Here is a 21,689-nt window from a genome sequence, read left to right on the forward strand (position 1 = left end):
CCTTGAATCAAATGGCTGAATTGCCTCATCGACAAGCCATTCGTCTGAATCGGGTGCGCCTCCTTGTCATGCCGCATTGATGCAGTAATTCATGCAGGAATCCTGACCAAGTGTTGCATGCGTTAGGGTTGGGCGATATGGACTTATGATTTTATCGCAATATTTTGTGGTACTTTTGTGATAACAGCGACGATCAGAAGCATTTATTAGATGATTTGAGTTAACTGTATGACTGTCACTGTGTGTCACAGCAATTATAGCCACACAAATAAAACAAAGAGTGCTTTTGAAAAAGATTCCCATTTGTAATGTGTTTCTTTAGGAAAGAAAGCCATCTTTCCGACTGTTACTGTCACAATAGCAGCGAGACAGTAAACTATGTGATGAGTAAAAATTTTTTTTTCAAATTAAATGGTAAAATGACGTTTTTAATTATGTTTTCTTTTATTGAGATGCAACATCGTGAAACCTGCGTAGTTTTAAAGCTACATTAAGAGTCATACCTTGATGGTAATTAACCGAGCACTTTGTCCTGACTGTTGTTCCTTTAGTAATTCATGTGAAGTGACTGCTGTAATGGTCAAACATGCTGCATCATGTCGGCTCACTTTGTGTTACAGCAAATACCAAAACTGACCCAGCTTTGAAAGCACCAAAAGGAAAAGTCTGGGGTGTTGTAGTGGCTGGTGGGCCTATTTGAAGTTGGGGCCCCTCAAATGCCAGCCGCGGGCCCCGTGCAGGCTTGGGCCGCCCCTGTTTATCTACGGGAGGGTGGGGCGGTTAAACGTGGAGGAATGAGTAGGAATCTGTCAACACGGGGCGGTTTGGGGAGGTCTGATTGTGTAACAGCTGAGCAGCAAGGCACAAAGGCGAAGTGCTCGGCGCTGAGATGTGGCTCTGAGTGGCTGTTTGACTTGTGATGCCGCATGCTTTTGTCCACTTGACACAATAGGCAACAAACACAACTTGAAATTCACGTTATCCGCCAGTAGATGGAAACATTTATTCCTGCAGTGCTGGTCAGCTTTCTAGCAATTTCAAGGGGGGGATACAGCGAAAGTCTTGTGAGGGTTCAGCAGTGCTCCTCGCTTTGTTAGATGTTGCATGTTTGTGTGGCTCCTTCTTCTAAAGGAGTGAAATATCTAACAGCGCTAAATGTAGTCTTAAACACTGTGGAGTTTCAGCTAAATCAAATCACTGTAGTTCTTCCTTTGATAGCTAAAGCGTTTGGCACTTCAATGAGGACTTTTGAGGACTATTTTCATGACCGATCAGCCCAGAAACAACGCTTTGCTAATTGATGTAATTTCAGTAATGAACCAGAGAATTAGATGTGATGTGAAAGCAATTAAATTCACCTTGTTTGAACCCAACTAATGGTAAAATAAAAAGTGGAAAGCACTGCTGCATGCAGCCAGCATTTTGAATGTCTTTGGCGCTTACATGGGAGCAAAACAGAATAGAAATAGCCTTTATGGTCCCGCGGAGGGGATATTAAGCATGTTACGTCTGAAGAAAAAGCATAGACTTGCACAGTTTTTGGAGGCAGAATAAAACATTCGCCTTTAAAAGATACTTGGTTTCATTAGATTCGGATGAAAAAGGTCAAGGTGGTCAGAAAAAAAAAAAAAAGTGTCCACCAAGCCTCTGTAAAGCTGTGTCCACTCCACAGCGCCGTGCTGATGTGCTTTCCAGGAACTTTATGCTCTTTCCTGGCAGTCTGCTGAACTACTTAGTGGCTGTTTACTAGACTTCATGCTTCAGGTAGTTTTCAAAGTTTCACAACTTTTTAAAATTTTGATCATGGGCCATCAGTCTGTGCGTCATAGACTCAGGGTTGTTACCCTGAAAGCATTCACACCCCTTAGTCTCTTTGACATTTTGTCAGAGTGCAAAACTACACAGCCCAACACAAAGCAGTGGACAAATATAAAGTCGAAAAAAAAAAAAAAAGGAATAGATGGTCCTCCCTGTTTTTTTCTTCTTCTACAAATACAAATCTGAAAAAAGTGTCTTATGCCCTTCTAGTCAATCCCTTATTCTCTATCTCAACAAACACATTTCGGAATTTGTATAATTTAATCTCAGTACATACTTTGAAGATCTTTAAGGCTTGTTAGGTAAACAAAGGACATCGTGGAAACTTTGGAGGAGCTGTAGAGCTCCACAACTCAGGTGGGAAAATCTGTTAGCCGTGCACACTATAAATCTGGCCGTTATGGAAAAGTGGGAGGAAGAAAGCCAAACAAACATGTGAATGAAAGTCGCTGCGCCCAGATGAGATCAAAATTGAACTTTTTGACACACTTAAACGTTCAGAGCCATGACAGAAGGGTTTATGTCAACACATGCATGTTACCGTGGCTCAGTCCCAAACCAAAGTCATACCAGACTTAACATCGAAAGGTTTTAAGAGCAATACTTATGGGTTGGTAATGAGCTACAGAGTTGATTGGATTTTGTTTCTGCAGCTCAGCAGCTGCCGTCAGCGCTACAAGACTTTGCCCTCCAATTAGAAGAAGTTGGACTCGCACACTGTCTGTCCTCTATTTTTGGAATAAGCGCAAACATTCGCCCCATCAGACATATTTGTTGCATTCAGTCTCGGCTAAGTTAGAAAAACATAACTGGACAAGGCGATAATCCTGAATGAATGAGTTCCCCTTCTTCACCCCGTGTTTTTTATCGACTGCGAATGAGTCATCTGCTGAGTGGGCATGCCTGAATTAACGAACCAAAATTACTGTAAGGATTAACATTAATGAGACCCATCACAGTCACGCAACCCTCTGCACTTCATCATGCATCTGTTCTTTATTTTCCTCTGCGCGCTTCACTGTGCAGGGCAGAAATTAAGCCATACAAGCCAATCAGATTCAAATGAAGTGTGACAGGGATAAACCAGAGGCAAGTCAACAGCTGATGACATGCCGCGCATCGTCCCGCAGCCTTCACCAGGTACTTTCCTGGAGCTGTCGTACAGAAACTTTCAGTAGGAAACAGCCCCGGTGGGCATCTGTTGCACAAGTTTGCCTAAATCTCCCGGATGGAAATTTGTGGAAGCCGACTGAATAACCAGTTTTGAACTCTTTCATGGTGTATACTTTGAATTCATCTGTACTGTAATAGGTTTAAGATATGATCAGAAGTTATGGCTTTTGATCCCCAGTCAGAGATCCCGTCCTGCTCTCCTTTTGCCAAAAATGTGACTGAATGCAGATGTGTGGAATCTGGGGTGACTTTGCATAAGCTATGCAAGATAACCGCTGTGATGGAATCATCAGTCATAGTTTTAGTCCTGAAAATCAATATTTGTTTTTTAACCTTTGCAGGGGGATCATTTTCTTTTCTCTTCAAACTTTGCTAAACATCTATCACAGAGACAACTTTTCATTAAGTTTTGGCAATTTTGAATAATGTCCCAGAATGCAACTGTTACATAAGAGTTAATGGGAGATTAAAGATTCCAGGTAACATTTTGGAAACATACCTTTATTCAGGTTTTTGTTTATGCATATTTTTTTGGTTAGCTTTTAAACCCTGCTGCTGTGATTGTTTTGTTCCTTGAAACATACTCTTTGCAAACTGAGAGCTTTATCATTATATATATATATATATATATATATATATATATATATATATATATATATATATTTTTTTTTGTATTTTTTTCAAGCAAATATCTTTACACTCTATGACTTCTGAATAGGTTCACTCAGTATCCATCTTCTCCTCTGTCTAAGAGACAGCCTATGGCTCAGATCTGGCTCTTTTTCTCAGTGTGAGGACAATAATGTGCTTTTCACAGTCCTCACTTTATTACTGTCATTGAAGATGGAGAGCTTGTATAGGCAGTGCAATGGGCCATAGCTTGGGGGTATTTTGTGCTTCTGGATAAGAGGAAATTTCAACAGTTTTTTTTTCCCCCCTCAGAAAATCAATCTTGAACTTTAGCGTATTTTCCTATATGTTGACATGATTCTATGTAAAAATCTAAAAAGTGGGCTTTTATCTCGCCGATGTCTTTCATCTGTAGCCGTGACAGGAACTGTTCAGTTTTCAGCTTCAAAGTGACTAAAAGCATTTTTACATTTCAGTTTGCAGATGCGAATGCTGCGTGCTGTTCTCATCGCGAGTGCTTTTACCGCTACCTGCGCAGGCTATTACACTTTTTTTTTTTTTTTTTTGGGTCCGGCCTTTCTTTCATGTTTTATAGCTACATGGAAAAATTACAGCTCCCAAATGCAGCACAAAGAGGAATTATTTTCATCCTGAGAGAATACAGCTCATGAAGTCTTACTTAAAGTCAAGTCTACATCAAATCTACATCAGTTCCCACCTAGTGATGGTTTTAAGGTCAAATGGATTAAATAATTAAGTCATTTTGGCAAACTGGATTCTTGTAAAGCTCCCCGACCTTTCAAATTGGTTTAATGTTATAAAATGTTAACAGATGGATTAATTTGACTAATATCTGGCTTTTAGAGAAATTTGAGGGTCTTGTTTTTGAAAAGTCTACAGACTAATGATTTTCTTTCTTTGATTTACAGTGAATTTTTTTTTTAAAACGAAGACACTGCCTTACGTCTAAACAACTTGCAGTCAATGTTGGAAAGTTAAAATTCAAACATGTTAACATAAATACCTCCATCATATGTAAGGGTGTTTTCACGGCTTATAGTCCGGTAGACTCAGCTTGATAGGGGAACAAAATTGCAACATTTGCAACATTTTCAGCTGATGTGGTTCAGTTTCCCACAGAATTGAGTAAAACGAACCAAACCCTTTGAAAAACCTGTTCACCTCCCTGCCTGTGGTGGCGCTATACCAAGGACCAATGGAGGAAACGACACCAAAACCTCAGAGGAAGACATGGGTGCAACTTCCTTCTTCACAAAATACGGGGGTGGCATTAGATTTAACGTTTGTAGGATTTTTCTTGTGTTTTTGGTAAAAGATCACGAGTCTTTTCTCCTGCTAGCATAAGACAGAGAGATTTGTTTTGGGTGTATTTACCCGAAATGAAATCCCGGTTAGTTTGGGTTGATCAAATGGGCTCAGTTGAAATAATGTTTCTTTTTTAATAGAAACAACACGTAGAAAATGGTGTTTCCTTTCAAGTAAGTTTTTGCATTTCAGTACTTTCTTTGCCTTTTTTTAAACACCCCAATGATACTGAAAATAGCTTTCTTTGACTCTCCCCTCAGCAATAACTTCCATACCAATGGGCTTTGCGATTATAGAGACAATGCCAAGGTGTGGTGCATTCGCTAACGAGAAAAATACTGGACTTTTAAGTTGGTTACCGACCAGTGACTGACTGAATCTAAGATGATGTAGGACTTTGTGGCGTTTCTGAAAACTTTTCAGACCTGAAAAATAAACAATGCCTGCCACATCTTTTTTTTTTTTTTTTTTTTTACCACTGCTGTGAAATTGTGTGGAAAAACTTTGAAATAAGTAATTATGGAAACTTACCGACCTCAACAATGCCGATTTGTGCTGCGGTTCTCAAATGGTGAGAATTGTTTTTTGAATTTCCTGTCGCACTCCTCAGTCGTTGTGGTGGTCACTGTCCTGCCTACATATCTTAGTTCTTAGTTCATGTTTATAATTATTGCTCTCGTAACTTTTTAAGCTTTTTGGATGGAGATATGCTTACTGCAATAAAAAAAACAACTAATTTATTTTAAAGCTTTCTACATAATTGTGGAAGGTGGTGGTATGGTTCTGAAAGTATTTCTTGGCATTAGCAGGCTGTTTTCTTTTTCATATTTTATTCACGCTGTCCTTTTTCCGGGTTCTGCTTTCAGTGCAGAACTTGATGTTTAATGGGACCATCATAAAACGTGGAGTCAGCAAATGTAGGTCCTCATATGCTTAAATCTCAACCCCCTTTCTCAAGGCATCATCAACCTTTCCCTCCAATCTTCCTTGAAGCATTTGTAGAAGTTAACGCTTCAAAGGTCTTGGCAGCTAAACATCGGTCAAAATCCTCTTGAGAATACTGCAACGTGCAGCTTGCAGGAATTTTTTTTCCCCTTACTACACACACACACACACGCACACACACACACACACACACACACACACACACACAGGCTGGCTGTCAAGTGCAACAGACGGGGGTAGCGAGGGCTTAGATCAGCTGGATGTTGTGACCTCACCATACAAAATATAATTGTAAGCAGACGCAGCAGCGTTTAGGCTAGCTTGTCAACTCTAAACCAAATTTGACATGCAAAAGTAAAGCTGCACACACAAACGGACGGGCTGGGATCACAGGCCTTCAGGGTGGAGAACTTTTCTTTTTTTTTGTCTTTTTTAAGCTTCTTGTAGACAAACCTGTTTACAGTTCTCCTTTCCGCTACACGAAACAATGTAATCCACGTGGGGTTATATAGTTACAGTTTAGCCCCCCCCCTCACCCACCTCTGATATCTTCACCTTAGTAGGCAACCTGCAATTAATCACTGACAGCTTCCGAATTAAGCCCTCTGTGTGGTTTGGAGCCAGGAGGTGCGCTAATAGTTGTGTAATTACCAAGTGCTAGGTAAAGTAGAGCAGACTTCCAGGTAGCTGCCGAGGCCAGCTGCTTCTGGTTAGGTGAGTCAGGTTTGGCTCGCTTTGTGACTAACTGAGGCCGGAGATGATGGCAAAGGAGCGTGGGAGGCTTCACCTGCGTCCAGCGCTGAAAAGCCAATTATGAGCGTGTTGCTTCCTGCTCAAAAGCTTCTGACTTTATCTACTTACAAATCTGGAGCTAACTGCACTTCACATTTAGAGTCTAGCAAAAGTTTGCCTACTGTTTTTTTTTCTTTCTTTTTTTTTAAATGCTTTTATGCAATAAATCAATGCGAAGTTGAAGAAAATCCCAATGAGCTTGTGGCTCCAACATGGCAGAACGTGGAATAGTTTTGCAAATCTTTACAGAAAAAAAAAAAAAACTTGTTGCAATGAGCTCAGATTTTACTTCAGTCTAAATAAAGGAGGGTAAATGTTACATTTGCCCTGATTTCAAGGCTGATTATCAGGAGAAGAATGTTGCATAAAGCACAGATGGCCTCCTTCTACTCTTGACAGCTGTGTTTATGAGGTACGGTAAAGCATGCCAGCTGACAAAAGATGGAAACAAGCATAAAGCCGGGCAGAGTGGCACACTTTTTCCTTTTTTTTTTTACTCAACGTTAACCTGAGGGCGGCGTGTTGAATGGAGAGCAGATTACATGATTTTATATGACGGAGGTCAGCACGGCTCTTTGCTGCAGATTTCAGCACCGCAGGCTTTGAGGACCAGGGCCAAAAACAGAGTGGAGGAGAGTCAGAACGCCCCAGCCCTAATGGGTGTCTCGTGTGTCCTTGAACATTTCCTGGCGGTGATTCGCAGTCGTCATTTTTAACTCCTTTCCTTTTTTTTTTTTTTTTCGTGTGTGTGTTTGTGTGGGGAATAAAGCAGGAAGCTCAGAGATCCTGTCTTGGCTTCTCACAAGCTTACTTCTTGGAGGTAAATGAAAATTGTGACTTAGCGACACACCCAAAACGTGGGTAAAACGTATTCATTTTTCATATTATTCCTTTTAAAGCTGTGCGTCTGCTGATCTTGACATTGCCGCATTTCAACAGTCGTCGTGACTGTACCTTTCTTTACCTTTTGACCTCGAGTGTAAAATCGCCGTTGTAGTTCTGCTGCATCCAGCAGAAAGCCGTCAGAGAACAGTGACTCATTGCAGTAAAAGATGACTTACGAACGTGCTCAAAACGCCGGGCGCAAAGTTCCAGTCGCAGGAGTCTCCTTTGTGATCGCTTAGCCAGATTGTAGCCACCAGAGAGCTGAAGCTGTAACTGGGCTACCATCACGTTGCTGGTATCTACACACATAATGTCACCTTGTGCCACACTGCATGCCAATATGGGAGTCTTACTGACCTTTTTAAACTCCTCGTTATATAGTTTCTACTCACAACCGGTAGATTGATCTGCATCCGTTGGCTTTTTTTCCCTTTTTCTGCCTCGTAAGCCGACACTTTTGCCTTTTTGACTAAAGAGAATCACAATGGATATTTTGCAGATCTTGGGTTTGGACACACTGATCACAATTAAAATGGTGGCATTAAAAGCAGCTGTAAAAATGTCTGTTGAAAACAGAAAACTTCTGTTGCGGCGCGATCCTGATCAAACGATCGTAGGTCTAGTGTGTGGCAAGTTTTCTGTGTCTTCTAACCTTCACTCACTGTTTTGACTTAAAAAAAAAAAAGAGAGAGACTGCTCGACTTGTCATGTCATCACTTGTGGTCTCTGGAGGCTGTTGTATTTGTACCACCACTTTTGAGTTTGAATTGGTTAAATCCCCATCGCTCATTCACGTGTGCACCACATTAAATCAAACTGTTAGTTCTGGGTGCTTATTGTTGCCTTGGAGAGTAGTTTCAGAACATAGCATATTATTCCTAAAACATCCAAACATTTAGGAAAAGTGAAAAAAATAAAAATCACGTAGAGAAACAGCTGAATGGAATGGGAATTTAATTGTCTAAGTTGAAACCAAGACAAGTTGGTGTTCACCCAATGTAGCACTGGCAGTAATCCTTCGAGAACCATTTATTTACAATTGATGCAAACATTTATGAGAGCTTTTCAAGTTTCGAACCAACTCGGCGGAGCAAAAACAAGCAGCTTGTCCCTCAGGCCATTGGAAGACAGCAGGGATTCAAACTGTTTCTCACAGTGGAAAAAGTGATGGAGAAAAAGCAGGATTTGCCCAGCAGCTTGCCTGCTGATGTATGCTCCCAGAGTCCCCGAGGGCGCCACCAAGAGTTTAAGCTCAAAAGAAAGTCATGCTGTCCAAACGGAGCTCCTATTGGTGTTTGGTGTCCAGTGGACCGTGAACTTGGATGTCCAGGGTGTTTGTCAATGAAAGGAACTCTGCTTGAGATCTTGTTGGCATGTTCGCCGTGCCCCTCCTCACCGCTGCTCACTGGGGGAGGGGAAAGGGGGGGGGAGAACTTGCACTTTGCCAGGCGGCTCTTCCCTCTCAAAGCTTTGCTAAATGCGACATGAAATGTGAATCTGGCTGCGGATCCGAAAGGGCAATAAACACACAGTGCAAATATTTGAACCCATGTGCACCGGCTAACATAGCGACGGCACACCTGTGGACTAAGTTGGATGCATGGATGTACATGTGTCGACCGCAGTACCACAAGAGCACGCAGCAGTTCGAGTCGCCCTTCGGTGAAGAGCAACGAGGTTTTCAAGTCATTGCGGCTTGTTAATTAAAATTTCCGAATTGGGACAGGCAGAAGGAAAGACATCGTTTGGAGGAATTTGTTCCCTCTTCTCTTAATCTGTGATTTTATAAGATGTGTTGCTCCAGTATTTATTGATGCTTATTTTTTTTTGATTCACATGCAATCAGTTTGGAATGTGCAAAAGTTTCTTCAAAACACTCCGGTGCCGTGAACGACAACTTGGCAAATCTAAGATGCATGGAAAAGCTCGTTAAGCGTCGTCAGTGAAAATGAATTTATATTGAGCAAAGAGGGGTTTGGTCACAGTTCGGTAGGCTTCGCTTTCACAGACTCTTCTTGTAGTTGGTGTCAGCTGTTTGAGATGCAGCTCAAGTACAATGCTGGAAAATCCAACAGAGAAACAGATACGCTTCAATCAGACCTCCAAACTATTCATTTGTGTTAACGTGAAAAAAAACACACACAAAAAAAAACTGCACAAGAGTCATAGGAAGCAGAGCTGGACACAGTGGTCGACTTCATATCACAACCTGATAAAATTATAGATAAAATCTTTTAAACCTGTGTTTGAGAATGAGGTGAACTGAAAATCTTAATCATTCAGCTTTTTTTTTTTGTTGTTTGTTTTTTTTTCTTTTATGCTTTGTAGATTTCTAGTGTCTCAACCCCACTGGGTTGAAACGTTATTTTCCTGCAGCTGAGATGTAGACATTAAAACACTGTTTCAGAGGATATTCCACACTCAAAAATATTAATTTCTCGGCCTTTTATGTCCCTTTTCAAAAATATAAAATACAAATAATTTATGGATTTAGAGCAGATATTTATTTTCGTTGAGCATTATGGAAAACCTGCCTACACTTTGGACTGGCTTCGGCTGAGAAACAATGTGCGGTGTCTCTCTGGTGCTCAAATGTCCCGCAGGAGCGAATGCACCACCATGGAAAGGTGCATGCAGGCCTTGATTACGCTGATTAGTTTCACCTGTCGGTGTGGTGTAAAACAAGGACAGAAAATTGAGCAAACTGCAGAGAGGATACACAGTTGTGAGTTTTTGCAAGAAAACAACTTGCAGCCAGGAAAAAAAAAAAAAAAGAAAAGCAACTTTAAACAAAACTGGGCTGAAAACTTTTCACTGGGCCGTCTGCCCAGTAAGGGACTGGATGGAGCTGGTGGGGCCACCAGATGAGAAGCTGCTTTCGGAGGGCTTAGTAAAATGGAGGTCCAGGTGAGCAAACCGTTCCATTGTTCTCTAGTGCCTGTCACTCCCAGGCATTTTCCCCACACAGAACTTAATTGTATTGTTCAAGTTTTTTGGCATTACTCTGCTTTCCACTAGTCCATGACAATGCTTCCACTGTGGAAATGAGAAAACCCTACAGATGGATGGAAAGAAAGCATTATTACTTCACTCTGAAGACTGATGGGGAAAAAAGACAAACAAGGAAGGACACGAGAAAGAAGACAGGATGCAAGGAGACAAAAGCATAGGAGCACATGGTAATAACTTAATTAAGGAAGGAAGGACATGGGGAAAAGGAGGATTGGAAGAAAGATGAGAAGGAACAAAGATTTGAGGAAAATCTTTCCATTTTCCTCAAAATTTTAAGATTTTGGGGAAGAAGGTCAGAAAAGTGAAGATGCATTGGAAGAATGTGAAAAAGAGAAAAGGGAATGCGGAAGGGATGAAGTTCAGAAAGAAGGAAGGAAGCGTGTAAGGATGCAAAAAAGGAAGGAAACAAGCATAGAAGGATGGAAGGATGGACCTTTAGACACATTTATCCTCCCTTTCTTTCTCATACTTTCCTAGAGCTGTAAAAAAAAAAAAAGCAAATATATAATTGACATGTTTCTAGACTGCACAGAAACGCCGCGCTATAGGTTCCAATCAGACACAACCACTTCTAAAAATAACATCGGGTTAGACATTATACTCCTTTATGTCGACCCCCTCATTCTTTTACCAATCAACATGGCGCCCTGCGTAGCTTTGTTGGAATCCAGGTTAATGAGCCACTTCTCCCCCCCCCCACACCCCCAAGTCCTGCTGCTATCTCAAGCAGCTTCCTGTCTCATGAGGTCCTGGTTCTGCAATCCAAACTCGACTCCTCAGTCGGAGTCCTGATATGCATGTTGGCTGGAACCGAAGTGCCATTTGAAACACATTCACCTCCCGCTGCTGCATATGCAGGGCGATTCATGCAGGTGAAACATGCGAAAGAGAGGGAAATTCTGAGCATACATGCTATAAACGGAGCTGACGTTTTCAATGTTGCATTTACAAACATGCTGCCTGCTAAAGAGGGACATCTTGTGACTTGCCTAATTGGTACCATTTCTGCTCACTAATTTTAATGGCACGCCTTCAATCTTTATTGGCTTGCAAGTACACCCATGTGTTTGCAATGTTTTCTCAAACTTTTGTTTTATGACTTAAAATGCTCATTATAATTTAACGGCAGAGCAGCACAAGACGGTCGAATCAGGGATAATTAATAAACGAGCTTAAATCAAATCCCAACAGGGTTACAACTCAGCTAAGCGAAATGTGTGGTCAAGGTTACAGCAACAATATAAGCGTCGTCTTCTTTTTTTTTTTTTTTTCTTCTTCAACGATATACTGGGTGTCAGGCTGACTGATTTGATGTGCTTACAATCTTTCTCGGTGCAGAAAGACTTGAGAAATTACCTTCCTCTTGCTGCCCTTCTCTACTTGGACGGCCGCAGTTGAGCATTAATGGTCTGATGGCCAGTTGACAGATTAGAGAGGAGGAGCGGGACCCGGCGCTCCCGGCTGAAAGCGACGTGGCGTCCCGGTAGGTTTTGCCGTATTCGCTACCCACAGAATACGAAGGTGACCAGATGAGTTTATCCTTTCCGTCTGGCGCAAAATGCACATGTAAAATCGATTTCAAGAAACGGAGAGCGTTTTCATAAACGCCCAAATTGACTATTGTATTTCATTTTCAGCATGCGTTTGCTGTCAGCTGCAGCAGACCCCCCCACCTCCCCGCTCTTTTCACTTTCATGTAACATAATAAACGACGGGGAAAGTCTTACACATGTGTGGCTTCCAAGTCAGAAACCCCGCGAGTAACACGACTAGATTATGAACTTGTAGTTCTGAAAAGCGGTTATTCGTTACGATTCATTACCGTTGGCCATCCCTCCTCAGAGCTGGTAGTTTCTTTTTTATTTTTATTTTTTAAAAGATGGAGGTCAGTTGCAGGAGCAGACAAAGTATCTGCGTTTCTGCAAATGTCATGGCCCAATAACATGAGAGTGTAAGTTTCGTCTGAGACATGGGTGGGGGGGTAGCACAACATAACGGAGCGGAATTCAGGATTTAAACCAAAGAAACATTGAGTCTCGAAGGAGTTCAGGCACGCTTGCCTGTGAATGTCATGGCCATAAATCTACTTTTTGCCAGGCCCAGATTCAGTTGCAGTTTGAGAAAACGTTGCCGAGTTGAAAGACGTTGGTCAGAGTTTAAGCTGCCCTCTGCTGATGTGTGTAATTACAATTACGCTTCAGCTGGATCTTCTTAGCTTTTTTCAGATTTTATTAGAGAGAACGTACAAAAGGATGAGCCTGAACTGATCCAAAAGCCTGGAGGTTCTACAGTGCCTCGCAAAAGTATTCATACCCTTTGAACCTTTTCACATATTGCAACAGCAAACTTCTATTTATTTTGGGAGGATTTTGTGTAATGTGTAAAGAGAAGGGTACAAACTAGAATTTTTTGTTGTTGTTTCAAATGAAATCTCAAAGTGTTGCATGGATTTTTATGAAGTCTCTTTTTTTTCTTATACCCCCCAATAAAGTACAGTGTTTGCCTTGGGGAGGCACCTAACCAGTAGAGTCCACCTGCGTGTAATTTAGTCTGACATATAAATGTCGTTGTCATGACTAGCCTGACCAGTAGTTAGTCCGCCTGTGCATAATTTAATCTGCCCTATAAATGTTGTCATGAGTGGTCTTACCAGAAGTTGGAGTCCACCTGCGTGCAATTTAGTCTGACATATAAATGTCGTTGTCCGGTGAAAGTGTCAGAGGTTTGTTAAAGAACATTAGTGAATAAACAGCATCACGAAGACTTGGAAAACACAGACGGGTAAGTGAGAAACTTGCGGAACTGTTTCATGTGTCGTTGTGTTCCTGTTGAAGGTTTCGACTGTGTGTGGCATCGGCCATTTTCTACGGCGTAATATGTTGGAGAAACAGCTGAGAGGAAGCGGTTAGATGAACTAATCAGGAAGTGTGTGTGGTAGTATGCCCCCTCGACTCGGTGTGGGTGATGGGAGACAGAGGAACTCTGGGTAAAATAACACTCTTGGAAAATGTCTTTCACCTCGTGCATCAATCTGTTGCTGAGCAGGAGAGCTTCTTGGGGGACAGACTGCTGCATCTTTGGTGCTCAAAGCAGCGTTATTGTCCTTCTTTCTTTCTTTCTTGGAGCTAAATATCGGAGAATATTGGCTGAAAACCTGAAAGATGCTGTCGAAGAATTGAAACTGAGGCAGACGTTCACCATCCTGCATCAATCAGTGTGTTGGAATGGACCAGACGCAAATCAAAATGAGGATCTGTGGCAAAGCTTGAAAATCGTCATACAGTTCAGTAGAGCTTGGGTTGTGTTGCAAAAAATGTAATTACTTAGATGTGCATCTCTGGGAGAGATGTACATAAAGACTTGCAGATGTAGTTGCAGCAAACTGCGGCTCTGTAAAGTAATGAGAATGTGGCATCGGCCATTTTCTATGGCGTAATATGTTAAACTTTTCAAAGTTTTCAGATTTAAAACTGTGAAGCATTTTTTCCCCTTCTCTTCTCAATTATACACAACTTTGTACACAATATATTGAAGTCGGGGGATGGGACGTGACGAAATGTAAAAACGTTAAAGTGGTATGAGTACTTCTTGTATCGCACTTTCTACAGAAATGAGGTGTTGAGATTGCTATTGGCTGTGTTTATGTGAAGGTGGCTGAGCAAAACGAACCATAATGCAGGATGAAGCCTTTTAAGAGGTCCTGGCTGGGTGAATATGCATCTTTGAAGGTCAACATTTTAGTCTGCAAATTTTTTTTACTGCAGTGGGGATAATATTATGGTAGCTGGCTGTGCTGAATAAATAGGTTCTGATGAACTCTGCACAACCTGAGCCACTGGGCAAATTTTATATACAGTGAATAAAGTTCTCATTTGTGGTTGTACGCTGGCTTGTAAGAACAGCACACCGAGCGAAGTGGATGGGGTTAGAGGCTAAGATGTTTTCTGAGCTCGAGGGGGGGTAACGCTGAGAGCTTGCAGGAGAGGGAAAAATGCACTCATGTCATACAGTTCTCTCAGTTTTCTGACACTCTACCCCAGGTAAACCGGTCCCCTCTGGCTGGTTCTCGAATTAGCGACCGCTAGCCAAAATCAACAAGACGGCCAGAGGCGAAACGGCTTCTTTCATTTGCACCAAAGTTGCTAATGCCTCACAAGACCCACAGACTGGCAGCTCATTTTTGCAAATAAAAGGTATGTTCAAACAAATGTCAGTTTGAAAAATATGACCTAAGATGTATTAATTTCTTTGTGGGAGATCGACTGGCAAAAGCCCATTATGACCTTTTGGATTCGTGAAGCAAAGGGTTGCTTTAAAATAAATTATTTTCTCTCCATACTGTGTGTTTTTTGTTGTTTTTTTTCTTGGTATTTTGGTACCTACAGTATATTAAATGATGATGTGTGTTATTCAGGCCCATTTTACAGCAAGAACAAGTAACTTTTTTACTTTCAGTTGTTATAAAACTGCGATGTGTATCAAAAACAACTTAAAAGAATTAGATTTTGCATCATTTCCAACACTTCAACAATGCTCCCTCATTATGCCATTTACAACCGTTCTTTGGAGCATTGGACTGAGAGGTAATTTGTAGGATAAGCTCAGCAGACTTGCAGTTTTGGTGCTAATTTCTGCTGCCACTAGTCTGGAGGAGTTGAGTGGCTCATTGTGTGAGCAGGCATTTAGACATGAATGAATGGTTGCTATGAGAGATTTGAGGATTTTTCAAATATAAATTGAAGTAAAGCTCCTTGAATGTTTTTAATGAGGGAATAACATTATAAAATAACATAAAACTAAGGTTAACTGCTGATAAGGAAGTCAAAAGCAGTCGACTGAAGGTCTGCATGTTTTATAAGTGTCCTTGCTTCACCACACCTGAGCCAGATTACTAAATTGTATCTCAGTTTGCCACAGCAGCATGACGATTATGTAGTCATTCAGATTATAACTGTTTAAGTATATCATACAGCTACTGTATAGCATTAGATATAAAATGCTCACATATCCGCTCTTAGTTAGGATAAAATCTCATTTATATTTGAGGTACAACTTTTCAAGGAATATTTAGGCATCACTGGAGATGTATGTTTATATTTGAGGCTGCATGTGTAATTTTGGCCCTACATGAATACAAAAAAAAACAATAAATTAAAACTGCCACCTGCGATCTCACATGAAGTCACATGAAGCCTCTTTCCAATCCACAAATGTTTAATTTCCTATCCCAAAAGAATCACCCGTGAGCACCCGAACCAGCCGAGTCTGGTGTGCAGCGGTGCCACAGAACAACATAAACTTTCATGACAGTGTTTATCTAATTTATTTTCCCCTCTGTGCAACTGTCAACAATTTCAATAAACAGCTGATCTAATTAAGGAAAAGAGGAAAATTAAGGAACAGTGGCAAAACTGAGCTGTTTTTCTTTATCCTGAGTCAACCAACTGTTGACTCGAGCATCTTTTCTTTTATTCTCCTGTGTCTCACCAGTTTCTAATGATGGAAGCAAGCGGTTTCAAAACATTTAATTGGATTTGTGTAGAAAAACAAACGGCAAGCTGGTGGACAAAATTCATGCCTCATTTTGACTCAGAGCAGTCTGTGTGTGCACTACTGATAAATTTCCCTCATGAGAAGCTTTACGTCACAAAATCCATCCTCAAACAAGCTGCAGAATAAGGGTTTACTGTTTTTAACCTCAAAGTTTGAGAGGAAATAACAGAGAACTAACGGGGCTTTTCGGCATTCTCCTTCTAAAAGAGTGCTTCTGTGATGTTTCAAAATGATAAATTGTACAAATATCTCCAGTGGCCGCAGTAAACGGTTCATAGAAACAACGACCCCTTCGAGTGACAACTTGGCCTTCTCTATGTGGCACGCTTTCATGTTGGTAATTATTACTCTGTGACGAAATGTCGGAGGCCTCGTACTGTTTTGATTCAGATATAAACTCTCCAGTGTATATATCGGTTCACAACGGTGTCAGTGGAGACATTGGTGTTCTCACAGCTAGACGGGATTTTACTGGCTCTCAATAATTTTGTTTAAAAACCTAAAACATGTTGCATAAGGTCAGGTTTCCCCCATTATGGATGTTTTCAAATATCTAATATGTCACTTAGGTCTTGTCCTGTTTAACTGTTTCACATGTAAGTAAATACAGGCGGGCTCATGTTAGGCAGACTTTAAGAAAGGACACCCTGTCAGACTCCCTCCTCTCCCCCCCTCAAAAAAAAAAAAAAAAGTCAGACTGGAGATGAAACAGGGAGGAATGTGGACCGGTGTGTATGTCTGTATTTGCATCTCTGGATTTACTGTGGCCCCCCGTATGGGCATTTCCAACTGGCTCTGGTGTAAATAAAGCCTCCGGCCACGGCAGGTGTGGGGAGCAGGGCCAGGAGCAGGGGAGGTCTGAGTTTCCTCAGTCCCGTGGGCTGCAGTGAAACCGTCCTGGAGAAATCAATATTTACCATGTGTATCAAAGCAGGTTCTGTTTTAGTATCAAAAAGCAGGCTGCACAGGGCACAACTTGTCCACAGTCGAGCAGCGGCAGCGGCTTGACTGCTGCTGCAATGCTTCCCATTGTTAGTGAAATAAGTTAGCATTTTCTGTGGATTTGATTTTTTTTTTTTTTCTTTGAATCGATGGGAACAAGCTTATGCAGCTCATTTCTGTTAATTATGGGTTGAAACAATATTAAAAGTAAAATTAGAACGGAGTTTGAAGTTTTATTGTATCAAAATGCAAAGCTGATTTTTATTTTATTTTTTTTAACAGGTTCGTCCTTTGTTATTAAAATATTGCACGACTCTCGAAGTGCTGACCTTTGAAGGGGAAAAAATACATACAAATTAGGTAATTGGACAAAAATACACTGTATGACCTGATTGCTTTCTAAACAAAGGGAAAAAACTATTCAATTAAACTTTTACAATATATGATGGATGCGACATTTAGACCGCTGGACAGGGAATGAACTCTGGAAATGTGAATGTTTTCCTCCCTCTTGTTTTTCATGCTTATCCAGATCTAGAAAACACTTGGATCAAATTCCAAACTTTTCCAAACTGCTAAATAGGCCCTGAACACTTTTATGTTTCCGCCAGCACGGCAACATTTTTCTTTTTACAGCTGACATGCACACACACACACACACACACACACACACACACACCCTCTATTTTAATTCCAATTTTTTTTTTTTAGATATTTATGGAGATCTTAATTCGAAAAATCTCATGAGGGACCAGACTGGGTCTTTGTCTCAGTCCGTCCCTTCCTGTCTGTCGAAAGCGTGTGGAAAAACACTTACATGTCTTCGCTTTGATTTGCAGTGTGTACAGAAGGGTTTCCGTTGGAGACTCTCATGTGGTCCTGGGTTCTCGGCTCCTGTCTGCACACTGAAACTGTCTCACCATGGGGCGTCATGACAAGACAGTGCCTTGAGTTTATCAAAGGGATTTCCCCCCACACCCCCCACCCCAAGGTTGCACACCCAAATGTTCCAGTGAGGGGAAAGTCTGTTAATGTAGTAAAAGAGGTACAAATTGACTCGTAATGCGCCTTTATCAAAGAGCCACTGTTAAGGAAGCATTACGCACCAATCGGGGAAAATACAACTGTTGGAAAGCAAAACAGCACGTAGATAAAGTAGTGTGAGTAAACAGACTCTAAAAGCTAATTATGCAATTGTGTGCAAGATTAGATGAGTCATGAGAAGTAATTTTTAGCACATGTTGGGATGGTTGTTTACCTCATTCTTACCAAGCTAATTCAGAAGTATTCGTACCCTTTAACTTTTCCACTTTTGACACGTTGCAGCCACAAACATTTAGTGTCCTTTTAAAAGATTTTATGTGACAGACCGACACAAAGCAAAGTGGTGCAGAGCTGTGATGTGGAAGACAAGTGATTCATGTTTTTCAACCTTTTCTACAAGTAAGGAGCTCCAAAGTGTGATTTGTATTGGCCCCGTTTCTCCAACTTATTAACTCTAAAGACCACCTTTGGCTGCCATTACGGCTGCATTTACCTTGGGGGTATGCCTCCACCAGTATAGTTCAGTTGCCAGTATAGCAACTGAATTTTTTATTTTTATTTTTTTAACTTTTTTGCATCCACTCGCTAAGGTTCATTTTCAAGTCTCAGCACAGATCCTTTGAAAGATCTGTGCTGAGACTTTGACTGGGACATTCTAACACAAAAATACTCCAAAACATTGAGTATTTTATTGGCATACCAGGTGTGCACCAGCCGTGCCAACGCCTGTCTGTATGCAGAGTCCTTGATCAGACCCATAAAGCAGTGGCATCGTCTGCAAACTTCACGAGTTTCACAGTTGAGAGAGAAGCCACCTTTGGGATGAAATGGTGCTCCTTGAAATATAGCAGAAAAACAATTTTTCCATTTTAAATAATTCTTTGCTGTATAGACTTTTTTTTTTTTTTTTATATATACCTGGTGTTATAATTATGATAAAGCCACAACATATTATTGCAGTTCTGCCCAGTTCTCTCTCTGTTTGGATGATTAATTTGTTAGAACTTAGTCATATTTTTTAAATATGTTGTTTTCCAACTTAATCGCGTTTTAAACGTCTCAACATCTTCATGACGCCGTTTTTTTTTATTATAAATCTCTGGGGCTTTCTCCGGACAGCCGGAATTATCCTTGGATGAAATTACACAAAAGTGGAGTCTGTTTGTTCATTAGGTAACTTCTGAAGACAATTAGCCGTATTAACTTTATAGGACTAAATACAAATACGCAACACACTTCAGATGCATGGTTTGACAAAGAAAAGTGGAAACTTTGCATAACTTCCCTTCCAATTAGCAATTAATCTTCATTGGTCTTTTAGGTAAACAACCAATAAAACGCATTAAAAGTCGAAAAGTAAAGTGAACGTGTTAAAACGGCATGAATATTTCTTTTGAGGAAACTGCATTTCAAACATTCTCCGGTGCGAGACGCAAATAAAACCGTGATCAGGGCTCGGTAATGGCGGGGCCCAAACCAAGCAATTCTTCCGTCTCTTGAAGTATCCTTTTTATAGCCGCTCTCCTTCCTCCCCACACTCTCGTCTTCCGAGAGGCCTCGCTGTCACGCCGGGGAGTGAGGAAGTCGGCGCGCTTCATTAAGTGAATGTGGCACACCACGCGATGCCACTGAAAATAACAGAGCCTCTGTTTAGGAGCGAAATGACACTTGGAAATAATGGTGAGCCAGAAGCGGGCCCTTTGGGCACTACTGATGGTTACAAGACCTCCTGCTGTGGTTCTTAGATTTTTCTATTTTTTTTACAAGTGAGCTGGATGTGTTGGAATAGGTGAGAATTTTTCACTACACCACTTTGGTAACTGCAACTTTAAAAGCATCGCTTTACCTCCTTGGCTGTAATACGTCTGTAGTTTCATAATCTCACTGTGACACGAAGCATATTTATTCTTTATTTATTCAGTGCTCCATCCCAAGTTTTCGAATGGCTGTTGAGTATATAATTTCCTGAATTAGGTTGTCAGACACTCAAATTTGATTACCTAATAGGCATTTAGTTAATTTATGTGGAGTCCCATTTAAAGACGGTGTCTTAGGTTAAGCATGGGCTAATATTTAAACAAGGATTTGAGAGCTCCCAGAGGGAAAAAGCCAAACTAGTGTATAACATGTCTAGCACGGCTGCCAAAATGGGGGAATTTGCGCCTTTCTGTTAAATTATTTGCTGGTACAGATGGATTTCCAGTGTCAATGAGCCAGACTCTGTATATGGGTAAGAATATCCTCATCCTTTGTGCAATGAAAACAAACCGCATGGATAAAAATTTCAAGAGATTTATCAAATATGTTGTTATTGCAAATTAAATCTTTCAGGGTTTTAAAACATTGATGGAATGAATCTTGGACTTTAAAGATGTGAGGTTCCTTTTTTTTTTTTTTCTGGTTACCCAAGATTTACAGAGCACTCACTTTCATGTGTTCGAAACATTTACTGAAAAATGACAAGCTGTGGAAGGGATGATAGTGAGATTCTCATGGCATGGTAACCTTACGTAAAAATAGCAAAGCATTGACACTGAAATTAAATAAATATGTAACATGATCTGAAACCCTTTAGTGTAAAACAGAAAAGCATGAAATATTCCTACTGCTACTAATATAACATTATATTTATTATTAAAGTTAGATTAAATCCAATAAAACTGTTAGTAATTCTCCCTATTATATAAACCTGGCTATTGGGAAGACTATAAACCTCCATTTTCTGTGCTGCTCTTCATAAAGTAAGACAAGTGTGCAAATTAGTTGGATAATCTGACAGCATGCAGTCAGCTGCTTAACAGATACGCCGCTTGTAGCTTATTGTCCAACATTGCTACTTTAATGAGATGAATAAGTGGTCCTCCTTTAATATCCACACGAATATTTCAAGTCTTGTTAGCAAAGACTTGGAGTATTTCCAAGCACACAGATTCGTCCATCATCTCCTAAGGCAAGCGAAGGGTCAGTGGCTTCTTTCAGCCAGCTGACCAGCGGCAATGAAATGAAGGCAGCTTTTCTTAAAAAAAAAAAACAAAAAAAACTACACAATTAAAAAGGTATAAAACAGCATTCAAAATATTATTTTGTAGCCATCCTACTGAGAATGAAGCCACACTGTAAAATGGTGTTTTACTATTTAAAAAGGACAAATAGAGAATTTTTTTTTTTCAAAAGGCTGAATCCAGCAGAACCGAGGGAGTTTGAAAGGTCAAAATGATAAAACGGAGCACTTCTCTTTCACACGGTTTAAATTAACTACAGAGCTGTGCCAACACATTGTGAAAAAACAAAAAAACTTTTTAAAATGGCTTATTTCTCCATGCTTTCTCACTGAAACACTTCACCAAAATTCTAAATTGCTTCCGCAAGTCATATTCTCCACATGTACTCTTACATAAACCTGGTAGAGTTCATATATTTTGTTTTTAGATCCAAAAAAAAAAAAAAAAGATTGGATTTGAGAGTTTTCAGAAGGTCGTCCGGTCAGTCCTGCTTGAGCTGAATTTCACCGGATTCCTCAGTCGTCAGCAGATTTTTCCCCGTGTAGCTTTAGGAAGGACTCGAAAACC

The 21,689-nt window shown here is 40.6% G+C and overlaps 1 protein-coding gene and 1 long non-coding RNA gene across 2 annotated transcripts in view; both read left to right on the plus strand.

Moving 5' to 3' along the window:
* col25a1 (collagen type XXV alpha 1 chain) overlaps positions 1-21,689 on the plus strand; it is a 199,112-nt gene that overhangs the window by 1,613 nt on the left and 175,810 nt on the right. The gene's annotated exons all lie outside the window — the stretch shown is intronic.
* On the plus strand, positions 9,932-14,930 carry LOC103143398 (uncharacterized). Its single transcript, XR_476785.2, has 3 exons — positions 9,932-10,476; positions 10,588-10,748; positions 13,707-14,930. It is a non-coding gene; the product is annotated as an uncharacterized LOC103143398 (long non-coding RNA).

Source organism: Poecilia formosa, unplaced genomic scaffold (genome assembly GCF_000485575.1).
Source record: "Poecilia formosa unplaced genomic scaffold, Poecilia_formosa-5.1.2 Scaffold111, whole genome shotgun sequence".
In the NCBI taxonomy this organism is placed as follows: Eukaryota; Metazoa; Chordata; class Actinopteri; order Cyprinodontiformes; family Poeciliidae; genus Poecilia; species Poecilia formosa.